Here is a 17,331-nt window from a genome sequence, read left to right on the forward strand (position 1 = left end):
AATGACCCACAATCAAGCAGAGCCTGAACAAACAATAAAAGGCTTTCCTTCAGTGTGGGAGAAACAAAGGGCTCTTTCTTGCTGCCAGAGCCTGGGTAGCAGCTCAGCTCTCTGGGGAGAAGGCAGGTACCTTTGGTGGACAGCCACAGCTCAGGCGTCTGCTCCAGACACAGGATCTGGAAAGAGAAGTTCTCATCACGCCCCCCAACCCCCCTCTGTAGCCCCTCTGTAACCCTAAACACGCTTTTTTGGCTTACCTTGCTCAGATGTAAGGGCTTCTGGAGGCCGCCTATGCCACAGCCCTGCGGGATCATGATAGTGGGGCCTCAAAGGTATGGGGGACATAGAGTGTGTGCAAAGGGCCAAGTACAGCTCTTTAGGACAACCACCCAAAGTTCTCCCTGGTACAAAGGACAGGAAGGACCTGGGTTGGAAACCCTCACATTTATATCTCTAGCCTGGACCTCTCCCCTGAAATGGACTCATGTATCCAGTGGCCTCCTGGACAGTCCCACTGGGTTGTTTCATAAACAACTCACACTTCATACATATCAGGCTGAGCTCCCAATTTCATCACCCCCCATCAAACCTGCTCCCCCCACACCCCTCCCCATCGCAGTAAACGGCACCTGCGCTCACGGTTACTCCAGCCAAAAACCGCAAGACCATTCTTGATTCTTTCCCTCCCACCCTGCAACTAATTCACTCCAGCTCTTCTCTGAAATGCATCCAGAATCCAGCTGCTTCTTACCACCTCTTCACGTCCACTTTTCTGGCCCCCGCCCCCACCAACTCTCTGGGGCTGATTGCAAGAGGCTCCTCAAAGGTCTTTCTACTTCCTCCTGACTCCCATTAGCTTACTCTCTGCCGAGGAGCCACACGGATCTGTATTAGTGTCCTGTTGCTGCTACAACAAATAACTACAAACTTGATGGCCTAAAAACAACATAAATTTTTTCTATCATAGTTCTGGAAGCCAGAAGTCTGAGATTAGTCTCATTGAGAAAAAGTCAAGAAGTCAGCGGACTGATTCATCCTGGAGACTTCAGGAGTGCTCTGTTCCTTGCCTTTTCCAGCTTCTAACGGCTGCCTGCATTCTCGGCTCATATCTCTTCAACATCTTGCTTTGGTCATCGCATCTCCTTCTCTGGAGCAGTCTCTGCTTCTGCTTCTCTCTTATAAAGACATCTGTGATTACATCAGTGGGCCCACCTGGGTAATCCAGGCTCTTCTCACCATCTCAAGGACCTTAACCTTAATCAAGTCCCCTTTGCCTGTCCCAAGGCTGGTCTGGAGTTAGGATGCAGACATCTTGAGGGGAACATTTTGCAGCGTACCGCGGGGTCCTTTCTGAATTCAGGTTGGATCGTGTCTCTCCTCTCCTTCCCCATTCATTCCCAGGAGCTCCCCATCTCAGAGTAAAAGTCACATCCTTGCAATAATAGCCCCCAAGGATCTCTGCAATCTGGATCCTACACTTCCCTGATCCCAAATCCTCCCCCGCTCTCTCTCATTTACTCTGCTCGAGCCGCATTGGCCTCCTTGCTGTGTTCCGTAAATGTCCAAACAGCCCTGCTCTCCTTCCAGATCAACTAAGGTATCTGCTCGCTCTCCACTATCAAATCCACTGCCGACCACAGCACAGGGGGGCTGTGGCAGCCACCAGAGAGGTCCCTGCCTTTTACCAGGCAGGAAACAGGTTCAGCGCAATTCACTGAACAAATAGGGAAAGAGCTGGGGTTTGAGGCCAGGCCAGATCATACCTCCTACCTGGGGCCCCCATGCGCTGGCCCTGCCACACACGTGGCTTCGGGCGCCCTGTTCCGCAGGAGAGTGTCTGAGCCTCCAACACACTGAGAACAGTGCTATGGATGTTGGGCCTGTCTGCCTGTGGCTGGTGGGCAGCCAGCTGCACAAATAGAACCTCTCAGCCCCCGCCTGCCTCCAGCCCCGTCCTCAAACAGTCGGAGCCAGTCAGCCTGACAAGGCAGAGGTTGCAAAGCAAATGCAGTACCAGCTGATTTGGGCGGCTTTGGGAGAACGGTGGAAAAATTCAAGGGAAATAAATAATGAATGAATAAGTAATAAGTGAATGAATGAGGGGGTGCCTGGGTAGTTCAGTCAGTTAAGTCTCTGACTCTTGATTTCAGCTCAGGTCATGATCACAGGGTCATGAGATTGAACCCCACATCGGGCTCCACGCTCAGGGAGTCTGCCTGAGATTCTCTCTCTCCCTCTCCATCTGCATCTTTGTCTCTCTCTCTCTTTCCCTCTCTAAAAATAAATAAATACATACATAAATAAAATATGTGCACCAGAGAAGAGCATCATGTATCAGACGCACACAGTGCCCATTCTCCCTGATCGACAACCCCCCCATGGCTAAGACCTTCCAACATGTGACTTCACAGGATAGATTATCTCCAACTCAAAGCCTCCACCTTAATTAGAGGTGATCTCCCTGTTCACGAGCAGTAATGATGATAATGACCGTCTCATATTCTTCATATCCCACATTCCAAACCCTACACTAAAACCAAGTACGTTCCACCAGCATCCTCAGGCTGTGGTAGGTATTATTCCCATTTCCCAGGTAAGGAATCTGAGGTAGAAAAAGGTAAACTTGCTTGCCTCAGGGCACACAGCTCATAAGCAGCAGACTGGGGATATGAGCCCATGTGCTGCTGGCTCCAAAGCTTTGCACTGTTAACCACCCCACTTAGGCACCGCAAACCAGTGACCCGGTCATAGTTAGCCCACGGACCCACACCTCTACCTCTCCCTGATAACAGTCTACATGTGCACATGCATGGGCACACACACACACACCCACAGGAACGTCAGCTCCATGGTAGCAAGGACTTTGTGGCTTATGTTGCTGGTAGATAGTAGATGCTTATTATGGACTGACTATTTGGGTCCCCCCAAATTCATATACTGAAGCCCTTACCTCCAGTGTGACTATATTTGGAGATGGGCCTTTATGGAAGTAATTAAGGTTAAATGAGGTCATAAGGGTAGAGCCCTGACCCAGTAGGATTGGTGTCCTTGTAAGAAGAGACACCAAAGAGTTCATGCTCTCTCTCTCTCCATGTGTGCAGAGAGAAGAGACGAGGTGAGGGCACAGGGAGAAGGTGGCCATCGACAAGCTGGGAAGAAAGTTCCCACCAGAAATCCATCCTGCAGGACCTTGATCTGGGATGTCCAGCTGCCAGGACTAGGAGAAAATGGCTTTCTGTCGTTGAAGTCACCCAGCTGTGGTATTTTGCTATGGCAGCCTGCAGACCAATACAGCGCTCACTACATTTTGTTGTGGAATACAGATCTCGTTTGGTGCACCTGTTTTTATTTAAACTTTAAAAAAGATTTTATTTATTTGTTTGAGAGAGAAAGCCTGAGCTGTGGGAAGGGCAGAGGGAGAAGCAGAGTCCCTACTGAGCAGGGAGCCCGATCCCAGGACCCCAAGCTCATGATCTGAGCCAAAGGCAGACACTTAACCGACTGAACCACCCTAGCGCCCCTGGTGCATCCGTTTTTAAAAAGAGGATTTAATGTCCCAACACTGCCTGGTTGGTCTCCTCCCCTTCAGCACCCCTCATTTTCCTGCTCAGTCCTCAGGGACCCCAGGTTTGTGGCTCTACTCTCAGCTGGGCTGAAGCTCAGCATCAGGCCAGGCCTGAGTCAGGGCTCGATCCTCATGTACTGCTGGATAGGTCAAAAGAAATAAGGGGTCCCTTTCGTGGCCCCCAGAGAGCCCCCCACCTCCCCAGTAGGGAACCCGCAGGTGCATATGCTAGGAAGGGCTCACCGGGCCTCATAGGCCTTTCCTACCTTGTGGCTGCAAGCAGCTCCCGACCTTCAGCTCACTCCTCAGGGACAGAGTCTCAAAATTCCCATGTGGCCTCTGGGGACAGGTTCTCTGAGGACCTGGTCTCTCCATGGTGGCCGTGGTCAGGGCCACCCAGCTCAGGCAGCACGCCTGGGCCTGGGAGCAGCAGGGTGCAGTGAAGGCTCTGAGTGCTTCACCAGCCCCCAAATGCCCACCCAGTGCAGAACCTGGTGAGTGAGGAAATCCAAGAAAGTAACCAGAGTGGCTGTCAATGCCCAGGGGAGAGACGCGCCCCTCCACCACCTGGCCCCCGGAGCCCAGCTGCTATACTCACCACCCGTCACAGAGCACAGGCGGACAGCAACAGGCCTGCTCGGGCGCCAGCAGGACTGTGGCCTCTCGGATGGGGGTGGGGGCCCTTCGGGGGAGTGTGCAGAATGAAGCCCTGCCCCAGCGGGGATGCCACCTACCCCTGGATCACCTCGTGCCTGGCTTGCCTTTCTTGCCTAGCTGCACCTTGCTTTTCCCCTCTGTAAAATGGGAAGAGCAGGTCCTCAGCACTTCCCTTCCTTCACCCTAGTCCTTGCCCTGGGAGAGCACCCCAAAACTGAATAAGGTGCAAATGTGGAAGCAAGAGGAGAGACAGCACAAGGTGAGGGACAGCAGAGGGACAAATATTGATGGAGAACTTGCTGTGTATTGGGTGTTTATTTATGTCTTAATCATCATAGCTAGCCAGGCCTGGCAATGGGCACAGGCCAAAGGGGGTCTCACTTAATTCTCTCAGGATTCTAAGGGCAGGTAGTAGTGTCCTTGTTTAATAACGGAGGAAGGAGAGACTCTGAGAAATAATATGACAGCCCAAGGTCACACAGTTAATGAAACACAGGGCTGGAATCCACGCCAGGGCTCCCAACCCCTTTTCTATACTGGCAAACAGATAATAAAAGCTCAAATTTATGCAATGCTTACTGTGTATCAGGCAATTTTTCAAGCATTTGCATATATTAATTTATTTAATCCTTCCCGTAGCCCTTTAAAGTAGGTACATCTAGGGGCTTAGGCATCTGCCTTCGGCGCAGGTCTTGATCCCATGGTTCCGGGATCGAGCCCCGAGTCAGGCTCCCCACTCAGCAGGATGTCTGCTTCTCCCTCTGCCCTTCACCCCGCTCGTGCTCCCTGTCTCTCTCTCTCCCTCAAATAAATAAATAAAACCTTTTAAAAAAATAAATAAATACAATAAAGTACGTACATACATTATCCTTATTTTATAGATGATGAAACCGAGGTACAAGGGGTTAAGTGGCTTTTGCCAAATGCCACACAGCAGCTAATAATGGTATCAGCAGGATTTGAGGCATGCTGCCTGACTCCAAAGCACCGTAATGCAACACATCCTCTCCATCCCACCCTCTGTAATCCTTGCAGGAGCTCCTGTTGGGAAGGCTTACCAATCCCATTTTACAGAGTTCAGTGTTTTTTTTTTGTTGTTGTTGTTCAAGGTTACCTGGAGAGCTAAAGGCAAAGCTGAGATTTGAAACCAACTGCTTCTTAGTGTGTTCTTCCTATAATAATCATTACAGCTACCATTCAATGAGCACTTACTACCTGGTAGGTCCAGTACCAAGAACGGTACACGTACCCTCACGTTGAATCTTCACAACCATGTTGGGAAGGAGAGATTTGCATCAGTCAGGAGAGGTAAGATTATGCTGTGGTAACAAATATCCCCCAACAATGTGATTAGCTGAAATCAAAAAAGCATTTATTTTTGCTCATAGGGGGCTCTCTTCTCTGCTATCCTTACTCAGAGACCCAGGTTGAGGGAGGCCCCATCTATGTACACTCTGGCCAAGACACAAAAAGGGAAGATTGGATTCAAGTAATTAAATATTACCTAAAAGTAACACGTGTCACTTCTGCCTGCAGTCATTGGCCACAGCTGGTCGTGGGGCCCCACCCAACCACAAGGAACTGGCAGGAGTACAGCCCTCATTGAGCTCCTCATCAAGTCTTTGTGTTCCTAGCACCTTATCCAGTCCTCACAGTAGGCAGATGCCAGAGCTATCATCATTTGGCCCATTTTATAGATGAAGAAACTGAGACAGAGAGAAACTAACAGAGAGCCTGACACAGAAGAGTCAACTAAAGTTTTGTGGTCAGGGGCCTAATGGATCAGAGGAGCTAAGAGATTAGCCCAAAGGTGGCCAGCTCATGAGGTCAGGAATTGGTCTAGAACCCTGGTCAGTTTGCCCAGACTTTCGGTGTGCTGAATGAGAGGCAGGTGTGTGGTAAGTTTGAGCTCCAGAGCCACTCTGCCCAGGGCAAAAGTCCCAGCTCTGCTACTGCCTAGTTTTGCCCTTGGGCAGGTTACTTAATGTCTCACCTCCAGTTTCTCACCTACAAAAGAGAGGTAGGAAGAGAGCCATGAGGCTGTCACAGAGATTAGCTGCGAAGCACAGTGGCTGGCACGTAGGAAAGGCCCCATGCAGGTCAATTCTTGTTGATGTGCTGGTTATCAAATTTCTAGTCTGTAAAGAAAAACACTTCAAAAATCAAAAGAATAATACATATAAACTAACAGTGAAGATGATCCACGTGCCTAAAACAATAGGAAACATAGAAGTTCAATTAGATGACAATTTTGAACAAAGCAGATAAGAGTAACTACTGTAACAGAGGTCAGATTTCTGTTGGCCTTTAAGTCTCTTAAAGCACACATAATTGTAAGTGGGTGGGGTCACAGGGGTTGGTAAACAGTGGCATGCCAGTTCTGGGAAACATTTTGGCAACATGGATGAAAAAAAAGCCTTAAAATTGTGACTGCCTGTTAACCTACAATCCCACTTCTGGGAACTACTGCTTATCTAATGATAATCCTAGAAAGGAATTATTTTCTCCCATTTTACAAATGGTGGAATGGAGGCTCAGAGAGGTTAAACAACTTGCCCATAGTCACACAGCTAGGACACAAAGCAACCAGAATCCAACCCAGGCTAGTGTGACTGCAAGCCACACTCTCAACAGGTACACTTCATGTTCTCAAAAGGATGAGTCTACAGGAATATCATAATTGTCCCTATTTGCAGGGATGCAATCTCTATGTGAAAATCCCAAAGAATCTATGAAGAAGCAATTTGAATTAATGGGTGAATTTAGCAGGGCCACTGGATCCGAAATCAATACATAAAAGTCAATTTAACTTCTATATTTTGGCAACAAGCAATTGGGATTTGAAAGTTTTTTAAAGTACAATTTAAAATAGAATCAAAAACCATGAAATCCGTATGGATAAATCTGATAAAATATGTGCAAGCTCTATGTACTGAAAACTATCAAACTATAATGTATTAAGAGACATCAGGGGGGATGCCTGGGTGGCTCAGTCAGTTAAGCATCTGCCTTCGACTCAGGTCATGATCCCAGGATCCTGGGATTGAGTCCTGCATTAGGCTCCTAGCTCTGCAGGGAGGCTGCTTCTCCCTCTGCCTGCCATTCACCCTGCTTGTGCTCTCTCTCTCACACACAAATAAATAAATAAAATCTTTAAAAAAGAGAGAGAGAGAGACATTAAAGAAGACCCAAATAAAGAGACATATGCTGTGTTCATGGGTTAGAAGACTCAGTATAGTTAAGATGTCAGATCTCTCTGAATTGACCTCTAGATTCAACACAATATCAATTTAAACCCAAATAGGCTTTTTCTTTCTTGAGAGGCTGATTCTAACTGATTCTAAGATTTATATAGAAAGGCAAAAGAACTGGAATAGCCAAACAATTTTGAAAAAAAGAACCAAGTTGGGGAATTTATGTTACCCGATTTCAAGACTTATTATAAAGCTCCAGTAATTGAGACAGTGTGGTCCTGGTGTTAGGATAGGCCCATAGATAAATGGAAAGAAGAGATAGTTCAGAAGTCCAGAGTCCAACAGTTTAGCAGAAGTAAATCCACAGCTATATGGCTAATTGATTTTTAACGAAGGTGCAAAGGCAATTTAATGGAGAAAAAAAATGGTCTTTTCAACAAATGATATTGGAACCATTGGACATACAAAAAAAAAAAAAATGAATCCCAACCCCTTTCTCACACCATATACAAAAAACAAAATTGCTTGAAATTAATCATAGACCTAAATGTACAAAATTTAAAACAGTAGAACTTCTAGAAGAAAACAGAGAACAATCTTTGTGACTCTGTTTTAGGCAGTGATTCCCTAGGATACAAAAAACACAAACTAGAAAAGAAAAAGAATAGATAAATAGGACTTTGTCAAATTTTAAAATTTTGCTCTTCAAATGTATTAAAATAAAGAAAAAACAAATCACAGAGTGGAAAAAAATATTTGCAAAACACACATTTGATAAAGGTTTCTATCCCAAATATATAAAGTACTCCTACAACTCAGTAATAAGAAACAATCCAATTTTTTAAATGGACAAAAGATTTGAATACATACTTCACCAAAACGAAGTTGTGTGGATGGCAAATAAAGGTGTGAAAAAATGCTAAACATCATTAGTCATCAGATAAACGCACCTTACAACCACAATGAGATAACACTACACACTTATTAGAAGGGCTAAACATTTCTTTAAATGCTGACAATACCAAGCGCTGGCGAGTATATGGAGCAACTGGAATCCTCATTACATTGTGGATGCAGCCAATTTGGAAATCAGTTTGGCAGTTTCTTACAAATTTCAACATGTGAACCAACTATGTCACTCCTAGGTATTTACCCAAGAGAAACTGAGCGTGTCCCCACAAAGACCCACATGCAAATACTTACAGCAGGTTTATCCATGATAGCCCCAAACTCAAAACAACCCAATGTCCACTCATTAAGATACATTGACACAGGGGAATACTACTCAGCCATACTACAAATGTTTTACTAACACATGCAGCAACATGGATGAATCTCAAAAGCGTTAACGCAAGTGAAAGAAGCCAGACACAAAATGTTACATTCGGTATGATTCCATTTATACAATATTCTGAAAAAGACGAAGATAGAGTGACAGAAATCAGGTCAGTTATTGCCAGAGGCTGGGGCTGGGGAAGGGACTGCCTGCAGAGGAATAAGAAGTACTTTTGGGGGCACCTGGGTGGTGCAGTCGGTTAAGCATCCAACTCTCAGTATCCATTCAGATCCTGATCTCAGGGTTTTGAGATCGAGCCCTGCATGTAACCCCGAGTCGGGCTCCGCACTCAGCACAGACTTTGCTTGAGTTTCTTCTCTCCCTCTGCCCCTCACACTCGTGCTCTCTCTCTCTCTCAAATAAATAAATCTTTAAAAAAAAGAAGTTACTTTTGTCAGTGGCAGAAATTCTCAATATCCTGATTGTAGTGGAGGTTACACAACTGTACACATTTGTCAAAATGCATCAAATGGCACAACAAAAAAGAGTGAATTTTACTCTCGCTAAATTATGCTTCAATAAACCTGACTTAAAAAAAATGTATACCAAACAAAACATGCATTTGCCAACAAAAACGTATTGGGTATCTTCTATGTCAATAAGATGAATGAGGGTCTTCCTCTCACAGAGCTTATGTCCCTCTGTAATGTATGTGTGTACATGGGCGTGTGCATGTGTGTGTGTGCGCGTGCGCGCGTGTGTGTGCGTGAGACAGTACGTTTACTGTTTTCATGAGTTGAAGTCTCTAGTTTCTGTCTGCGACTGTTTACTCTCTAGACTCTTTAAATAGTTGCTTTAAGATTTTGTCCAGAATTTATCATTGTTGTCTGGGGAAGGATTCGCTGATACAAGCTACTCCAGCAAGACCAGAACCGAATCTGGAAACTGGAACGAGGATACTGAGAAGAGCGTGATGACCTTGGAGACATAGGGCACATAAATCCACAAGAGGCACATGTGATTCAAGAGTAGTTGTATTATTTGGATGTTCTTGTATTTCACAACAAGCCAGCAATCCTGATTACACACAGCACTGTCCGGAAACAGAAAATAATGAGCGTGTTCCACTTTTTAATAAAAATATTTATTTATTTCATCTTTCACTCAACAAACAAGAGCTACGGCAGGGCCAGCACAAAATGAAAATTCAGAGCTCATTGTTCAAAGAACAAGAAGAAAGTGTTCTTTAAAAAGGGTACATAGAGAATTTCTTCTTTCTACCATGGTCTCACTCTTGACTTCTTATGGTGCTTTTCATTTGTTATTTGGTGTCACTCTAAGGAAGGAAAAACACAAATTTTAAATTATTAGCATGACTTTATTGTTCATCTGTATATTGTTCAATTCCTGTTCTAAATGTAAATACCAGGGCATTTAATTCATAAAAAATTTCACTGAAATTACACAATTTGTACTGTGTGCTTCATCCCAGGAGGGTGCCTAGAGCTAGCCACAAAAGAAAAACAAGCCAGACACAGGAAAGTGGAAAGGAGGAGAGGATTCTGAGATACCCCACCTCCCCACCCCCCCACACCCTCCGGGCACAGAGCCAGCTGCAGGAGCAATCCTGGAGGCCTGGCACAAGCAAGGAGAGCACATATGCTCACAGACACCCATGAGCCACCCCAGCGAGTGGCGCCTGCATTCTCATTTGGGTCTGATGAATGCTGGGTTCACCCTCCTCCTAGTCACTGGCCCAACACCCTGTGCTATAACCTGGGCAGGGTCTGCGGAAGTCCAGCCAGGCATCTCTCCTTCCCACCGTCTGCTGCCCAACCCACAGCAGACAGGTGATCCTCGAGGATCTTTAAACCTTGGTGCTAACGAGGGCTTGGAACCCGGACCAGGCTTGACCTCCTTGAGATGCAGCCTCTGGCTGGCCAACCACCACTTTTGTGCTTAATGCAGCGTGGGACCATGCCAGTTGCAAGATGTCACCAAGTGTGTATGCCTGACCACAACCTCCATGTGCTCACGCCCCTGCAGGGCAGAGGGCAACAGCGCTCATGGAGTGGGGAGGGGGACAGAGGCAGCGTTCTGTACACCACAGGGCAGAGGAGTTAAGCGTCCAAGAACCCATCCTGGGAAGGCAATGGAAGCCAGGACTGCACCTGAGCTGAGGCTCCAAGCACCCAGAGCATGCTCTATTGTTCCATCACACTCCCTGTACAAAACACAAACTCAGGTATACAGTCTTCAAGAATTTCAAGATGGTGAACCTGGAGCATTAAATCCCAAGCACAGGGCCCTTTTGAGCATGGAGCCCTGTTTGACTGTGATGATCACAAGCCCATAAACCTGACCCAGGGTGGAGCCCCCGTTAAGGGATGAATCAGACACAATCCCTGACCTTCATGTGTACTCGGGGACAAGCATATGTCAGGCACTGTGTTAGGAACTACGGAAAGAGAAGCGACCTCCAGGGAAGGTGTCCCTGCCCTTGGGAGGACCGCAGCCTGGCTACAAGGCAGGCTGTCCTCTGCTTGGTAGATGGGACCCACCGAAGCCCAGGGTGAGGGGCTCTGAGCCCAGCCTCGGGGGTCCGGGGAGGCCTCTGAGAAAAGTGGCAGTTATGCCCAGACCTGGACGATAAGGTGGCCAAGTGAACAGATGGATAAAGAACGTGTCAGGCGAAAGGAATTGGGTGTGCCAAAGCCTGAGGCTGGAACGAGCCTGGCATGCGGGAGGTACTGAAAGAATGCATCATTATTCAGATAGGCACGGCGCCATCCCAAGGAGAAGTCCAAACTGGTTTTTTATTATAATCTCAGTCTCCTGTTTATTACTGTGACATGAAATGCTGCTGCCTGATGACCCACCTGGAACACACTGTGTCTGTGAGCCTTGTGGGCGGCTATTACCAAAAGTACAAGTAGTGCCTGACTCTCTTTCATTTATAGCGTGATCTCCCCTACAAATGGGCCCTGAGGCCCACGACGCCAAGCTAGGGCCGGGGATTCTGCCCCACTCCCAACTCCTCACATCAGTTGGGCACAATGGCTCTCCCACCCCAACATCTGCAGCCCCATACCCTGTAGCTCCAGACCACTGCCACAGGCCCCATCCCCATCAGCCAGCGCTTCAGCCCCGCGCCCCAGAATCCTTCAAGACAAGCAGGAATAAAGCCTCTTCCAGAAGCGAGGCCTCAAGGCCCAGAACTCACTGTGATTGGACTAGTATGGGTCACGTGCTCGACTCTGAGCCAATCCTATAGCCAGGGAGAGTCCGTATGCCCTTATGCCAAAGGGCAGGTCAGGAGCAGGGGGCGGGGCCCTTTGCTGTTAATTTCCAGCTGCGTACCTGGTGTAGTGGAAAAAACACCGCTTGGGGATGAGACAGACGTAGGTTCTAGTTCTGGCTTCCCTTTCTTACTGTCTGTGGGTCTCTGGGCTACCCCTCCTTCAGCCTTAGGTCCCTCTTTTATAACAATGCAGATAAAAATATATAGCAAGCTATGAGGATTAAATCCATGTAAATTGCCTGGAATGTGGTAAGTGCTCAATAAATGCTCATTAGCAGCTATACAAACAATGTCTTGCACCCACAGAAGTATATAGCCTTTGAAAACGCTGGTTCGTTTTTCTGGAAGGTACTTCTCTTTCTTATGGGCACATCCTCTCAGATCCCATTTTCCACACTCACCCCCACTGTTCGCCTCCTCTGTGCACCATTAATAAGAGAGGAGCTTGGAGTCAGAACGGACCAAGTTCAAATCCATTTAACTTCTTTGCATTCCAGTTTCTTCATTTGTAAAATGGGCATAACAATACCCATCTCACAGGGCTGCTGTGAGAATTGAATGAGATGAGTCCAGCAAAGCCCCCAGAATCTAGGTGTTCAATGAAGATTTGTTTTTATTATTTTATGCATCCCACCATTTTGTAATTACCTTTCAAATGCCAGCCTCTTACAGTAGAATGTGAGCTTCTAGATGGCAAGGGCTTTACTTGGTTCACTTTTGTTTCACTTTCACCTGTGACCCTACCCTCAACACCTAACCAGAGCCTGGTTTCGGATCCATGCCTTGGAAATGTTTATAGGATGCTTGGATAAGAGCCAATGCTTGCTGCAAGAAAGCTGCCTGCCTTCTGCAAAGAGGATGAGGTAGATCATTCATTTTCATTCCCACGCACTCCCTTTCTCGCTTGCCAGTTGCATTACTGACAGTTCTGGGGTTGGGTGGGCATGGCAGCGGGAAGGGAGGAGAGGTGAGTGGAGAGGGAAGGTCTCATTTGATTGTTCTGCCTTAAGCTGCCCTCTACTCGTTTGTCTAAAGATGACTCTTGTGAGGTGCTTTTGTGAGTTCTTCAGAGACTTCCCAAAACTAGTTCCTCAATGTGGGGACATCCTATCTTGGGGTTCATTGCTTCCTCCATCTAGCCTTTTGGAATTGCTTCCAGCTGTTGAAGGCCTACCCCTTCCAGGTGGTCCTTTTGGACAGACCTAGGGGGATGCTCTCATATCAGCCCTCTCAGCCAGGTGGCCCCCATCTAGTTCATAGGAAACACTCATATATACGCCTTCTCTAAAAACTTTGAGGAGCTTAGCCAATCCCAGTACAGCATTCACCTTGCTTCCATATCAGCTGTTGGAGCAGTCAGCAAGATATTCTTACCCTGTAGATTTCCCACTCACTGCCTGTATCCCTTAACTGCAAAGGACAGAGAGCAAGTCCATTTTCCACAAAGGAAATGGAGGTTCAGCAAGGTTAAGTAATTTGATCATATATAGCTAGGAACTGGTAGAACCAAGATTTGAACTAAAGTCATCCAATGACAGATCTCTCTTTTAAATAATACACTCTACTGCCTGGTAACATGTGAAATAAGACTTTAATTGTAAGATGTATCCTGATTTCAGAAACATGAAATCCCACACCATTCTAAAATACAGTATGTACACGCCAAAGCCTTTCACTCTGGGAATTTGCCGGTGAGGCATTTCTGGCCATAAAGGCCTTACTTAGCCCATGCTTTCCTCTTGAGCCTTCTGCCTCCTGACCAACCCTGGTGCTTCCCCACGTAGCCCCACCCAGTAAGCAGTGCCTCCTGTTACAAGGGATCTGTGAGTATAAAAACTTCTCCCTTCATTACCATCATTTCCATGTCCGTGTGTCTTACCCTACCTGATTAAAACAAACTACAGGTACATTTTAAAACAGAAGGTTTGGGGGGCACCTGGGTGGCTCAGCGGTTAAGCGTCTGCCTTCAGCTCAGGTCATGATCCCGGGGTCCTGGGATCAAGCCCCGCATGGGGCTCCCTGCTCAGTGGGGAGCCTGCTTCTCCCTCTCCCACTCCCCCTGCTTGTGTTCCCTCTCTCTCTGTCTCTCCCTGTCAAATAAATAAATAAAATATTTAAAACAAACAAACAAACAGAAGGTTTGGGTTCAAATTCCTGTTTTGCCATTCACCTGCAATGGGCCCTGGGCTGATCCTTTCTCTCTCTGAGCCTCAGTTGCTGCACTGAGAAAAACAGGGGCGAGAATAATAGTGACTCCTTCATGGGATTGTTTGGAGGAATTGTAAACCCCACACACTCAACTCAAAAACACTCTGTCCATTTGAGCTATTACTGTATTACTCCTTACTAGGAGTAGAGAAGGGCCCCGGTTAGAGAATAAAGAGCAGGGGGCTTCAGGTCAAGGCCATAGATAGAGACTGCTCTGATGGAAACACACTCCTAAGTCCTCAAAACTCAGGCAGGAGAATAGCCATAGAGACAGGGAGACAGGGGAGCATTCCCAGCCTGACAGAACCATAGGTGGGGGGGGCAACACCCCCAAATGGGAGCCCCAGTCTGCTCACCAAGTTCTCCTCCCCGACCCTGGCCTGGCTGAGGATTTGACCACAAGGAGAGGGGGAATTAGGGAGAGGAGACAGAAAATCAGACTCTAAGAGGGTTACATCAAATCCCAGAATTCAGCTGCCAAGGAGAAAATCACACACTTAACTCTGAGCATTCCTGGCTATTCTCTGTGAGTGCTTTAAAAAGTCCTTTAAAAAATTGATGCTATCCAGTGTGGGTGAAGGGGCAGAGAGATGGGCACTTCTGTGCCCTGTTAGAAGTTGTGTAACTTAATGTGACTTTTAAAGTGGTAATTCAGCATTGAGTATTCAGATGTCCTAAAAGGGCATGTTATTCTCTGGCCAGCAATCCCACTCTTAGAATTTATCTTAAGGATTTACTCAGACAAGTGTGCTAAGATATATATACAATGATATTCATCACAGTAGTGTTTATAACAGCAAAATACTGAACATGATCTAAATATCCATCAATAAGGGATTGTCTAAATAAAGTGTTACATCCCTACTATGGAATGTCATGGGGACTTCTAAAAAGGATGTTGCAAATCTCCATTTGTTGACAGTGGAAAGATGCCCATGGTATGTTGTTGAGTGGGGGAAAAAAATGAGTTGGCGAACAGCATGTATAGTATGAGCATATTTCTGTCAAATTATACACATCTATAAGTCTACATGTAAACATGCAGAGAGAGAAACTTGGAGGGCAGATCACCAAAATGTAGACAGTGGTTCGGTCTGGATAGTGAGATTTGGGGGGATTTTTGCTTTCTTCTTTATACTTTTATACCGCAACAAGATATACACCAACTTATTCAGCAGAATTCCTAGAATGGGATTTCTCAATCTCAGCAACCGGAAAATTCTTTATTGGTCTGGGAAGTTCTTTGCTGTGCAGGACTGTCTCACAGGGCTGTCTCAACTGTCTCACTCTACCCACTAGGTGCCAGTAGGACACCTCCATCCCTCAAGTTGTGACAACTGAAATGTCTCCAGCCATTGCCAAGTGTCCCCTGTTGGCAGGCTCATCCCTGGCTGAGAACCACTGTCCTAGAGGCAGGGGAGGGCAGGCTAGATGGCAGAGCTGTGCGCGAGAGAAGACTTGGAATGGGAAATCAGGAGACATTGCCCAACAGGTAGTGAGGAGAAAGTTTAGGGATTTCTGGGAGGGCGCCTGAGCAAGATGGCAGAGGGCCAGACGTGGCTCCAGTCGATCACCCCTCGAGTCTACTTTGCAGTTCAAAATCCTGAGTGAGACTGGATGTACTGTGGAAAATTGTGATCGACTGATGGGCCAAACCACCATGGCAGGCTTGGTGCAGGAACAGGGTCTTGGGGACCAGTAACCGCAGCTGGGAGCTGGCAGCCCGGACAAGGCTCCATGTTCCCACAGGCTGTGCACGTGAGGCTCCGGGCCCGTAACATAGCAGGGCTGCGACACAGAGTCTGAATGGCTCCCTTGGGCCCTTAACGGCGTTGTGCCTCGCAGTTCCTTAGCTGTCATATGTAAGTGGTGTACCCATCTGGAACAGGACTGTCTGGAGTTTGGCAGGGATCGGTGCCCACAATAGACCTCAGACTAATAAACATTGCTGACACTTACTGAGACTGTAACTACAGGCCAGGCACTGCTCAGGGGCCTTTATGTGTAATACTTAATCCTCACAGCGACCCTGGGAAGTTGTGACCATTCCCATGTTACAGAGGGAGAAACTGAGGCACCGAGCAATTAAAGTGTGTCACCCAAGAACTGGGTTTCAAAGGCTCATTCAGTGTGGCCCCAGAGCCTGTGGGCTTAACCACCCCCACTCTTCTGCCTCCAAAAGGGTACGGGTGGGGCCACTAGAACCCCACAGCAAGAGTGACAACATTCTTGACCATTCTGCTGAACTGCCTCTTTAATGAGGACTCCTGCCACTAGGCCAAGGCCCTACATGTGCGAATACAATAGAAGGAGTTTGCCACATGCTCTTTTTATTTCTCCACCAACCATATGAGACAAGCACTGTTAGTACTACTCTCATTTTACAGATGTGGAAACTGTGGCCTGAGTCATTGTCCCCGCCTTTGTGCTAAAGCTGTGGCCCTTTGGTCCCTGGGTGGCTTTTGCTCATGTACCTGCTGTGCCACCTGATGGCAGGGCCGGGCCCGCGCTCCCTCTCACCTCAGCGTCCGGCCTCAGGTGGGCGACAGTGCAACATCGCCCAGCATCTGAGCCCGCTTCCTGGGTTTGGAGACATGGCCACCGTGTGAGTCCTGCAGAGCCCCACCTCTCTCTGTAGAAGCCAAAACACCCAGACGTGTGCTTTCCCGACCTCTGTGGTTCTGCCAGCCTGTCAGATGACCCCACCTGGGACACAGGTCTGGGTGGGGGACAGAGAGAAGCTAAAGTCCCTCAGACTCCATGTGACCACAGGACGGTGGCCCCTGGGAGCTGGAGTGCTGGGTGCCAGTGGCCCAGAGCTGAGAGTGCAGAGGCAGCCCCGGCAGCAGCCTCGTTCTCATCAGACCATGCCCTCGGATTGAACTTTCTGTGCTCTCAGCCCATCAGCCTCCCTTTCAACCCAGTCTGCAGGCTGTCTACCCAGCACCCTTGCAGGAAACTCTTTTTTCTGATTAAGTAAGCCAAGATTAATTTCTGTCCACTGCAGCTAAGAATTCTAGTATGGACCGAGCGTAGACAAAATAAAGAGGCGGGGAGGGAAGTGGTGCATCACTGTCTTCTTGCAGAAATCACTAAGTCAAGTCAAACGTCCCCAGCCAGTCTCCACTCT

The 17,331-nt window shown here is 47.4% G+C and overlaps 1 long non-coding RNA gene across 1 annotated transcript in view; it reads right to left on the reverse strand.

Moving 5' to 3' along the window:
• Positions 1-9,859: 9,859 nt before the first annotated feature.
• Positions 9,860-17,331, reverse strand: part of LOC113928684 — a 45,905-nt gene continuing 38,433 nt past the window's right edge. The window contains exon 3 of the long non-coding RNA XR_003521929.1: positions 9,860-10,028. This is a non-coding gene — a long non-coding RNA (uncharacterized LOC113928684). The remainder of the gene's footprint in view (positions 10,029-17,331) is intronic.

Source organism: Zalophus californianus, chromosome 5, assembly GCF_009762305.2.
Source record: "Zalophus californianus isolate mZalCal1 chromosome 5, mZalCal1.pri.v2, whole genome shotgun sequence".
Lineage (NCBI taxonomy): Eukaryota > Metazoa > Chordata > Mammalia > Carnivora > Otariidae > Zalophus > Zalophus californianus.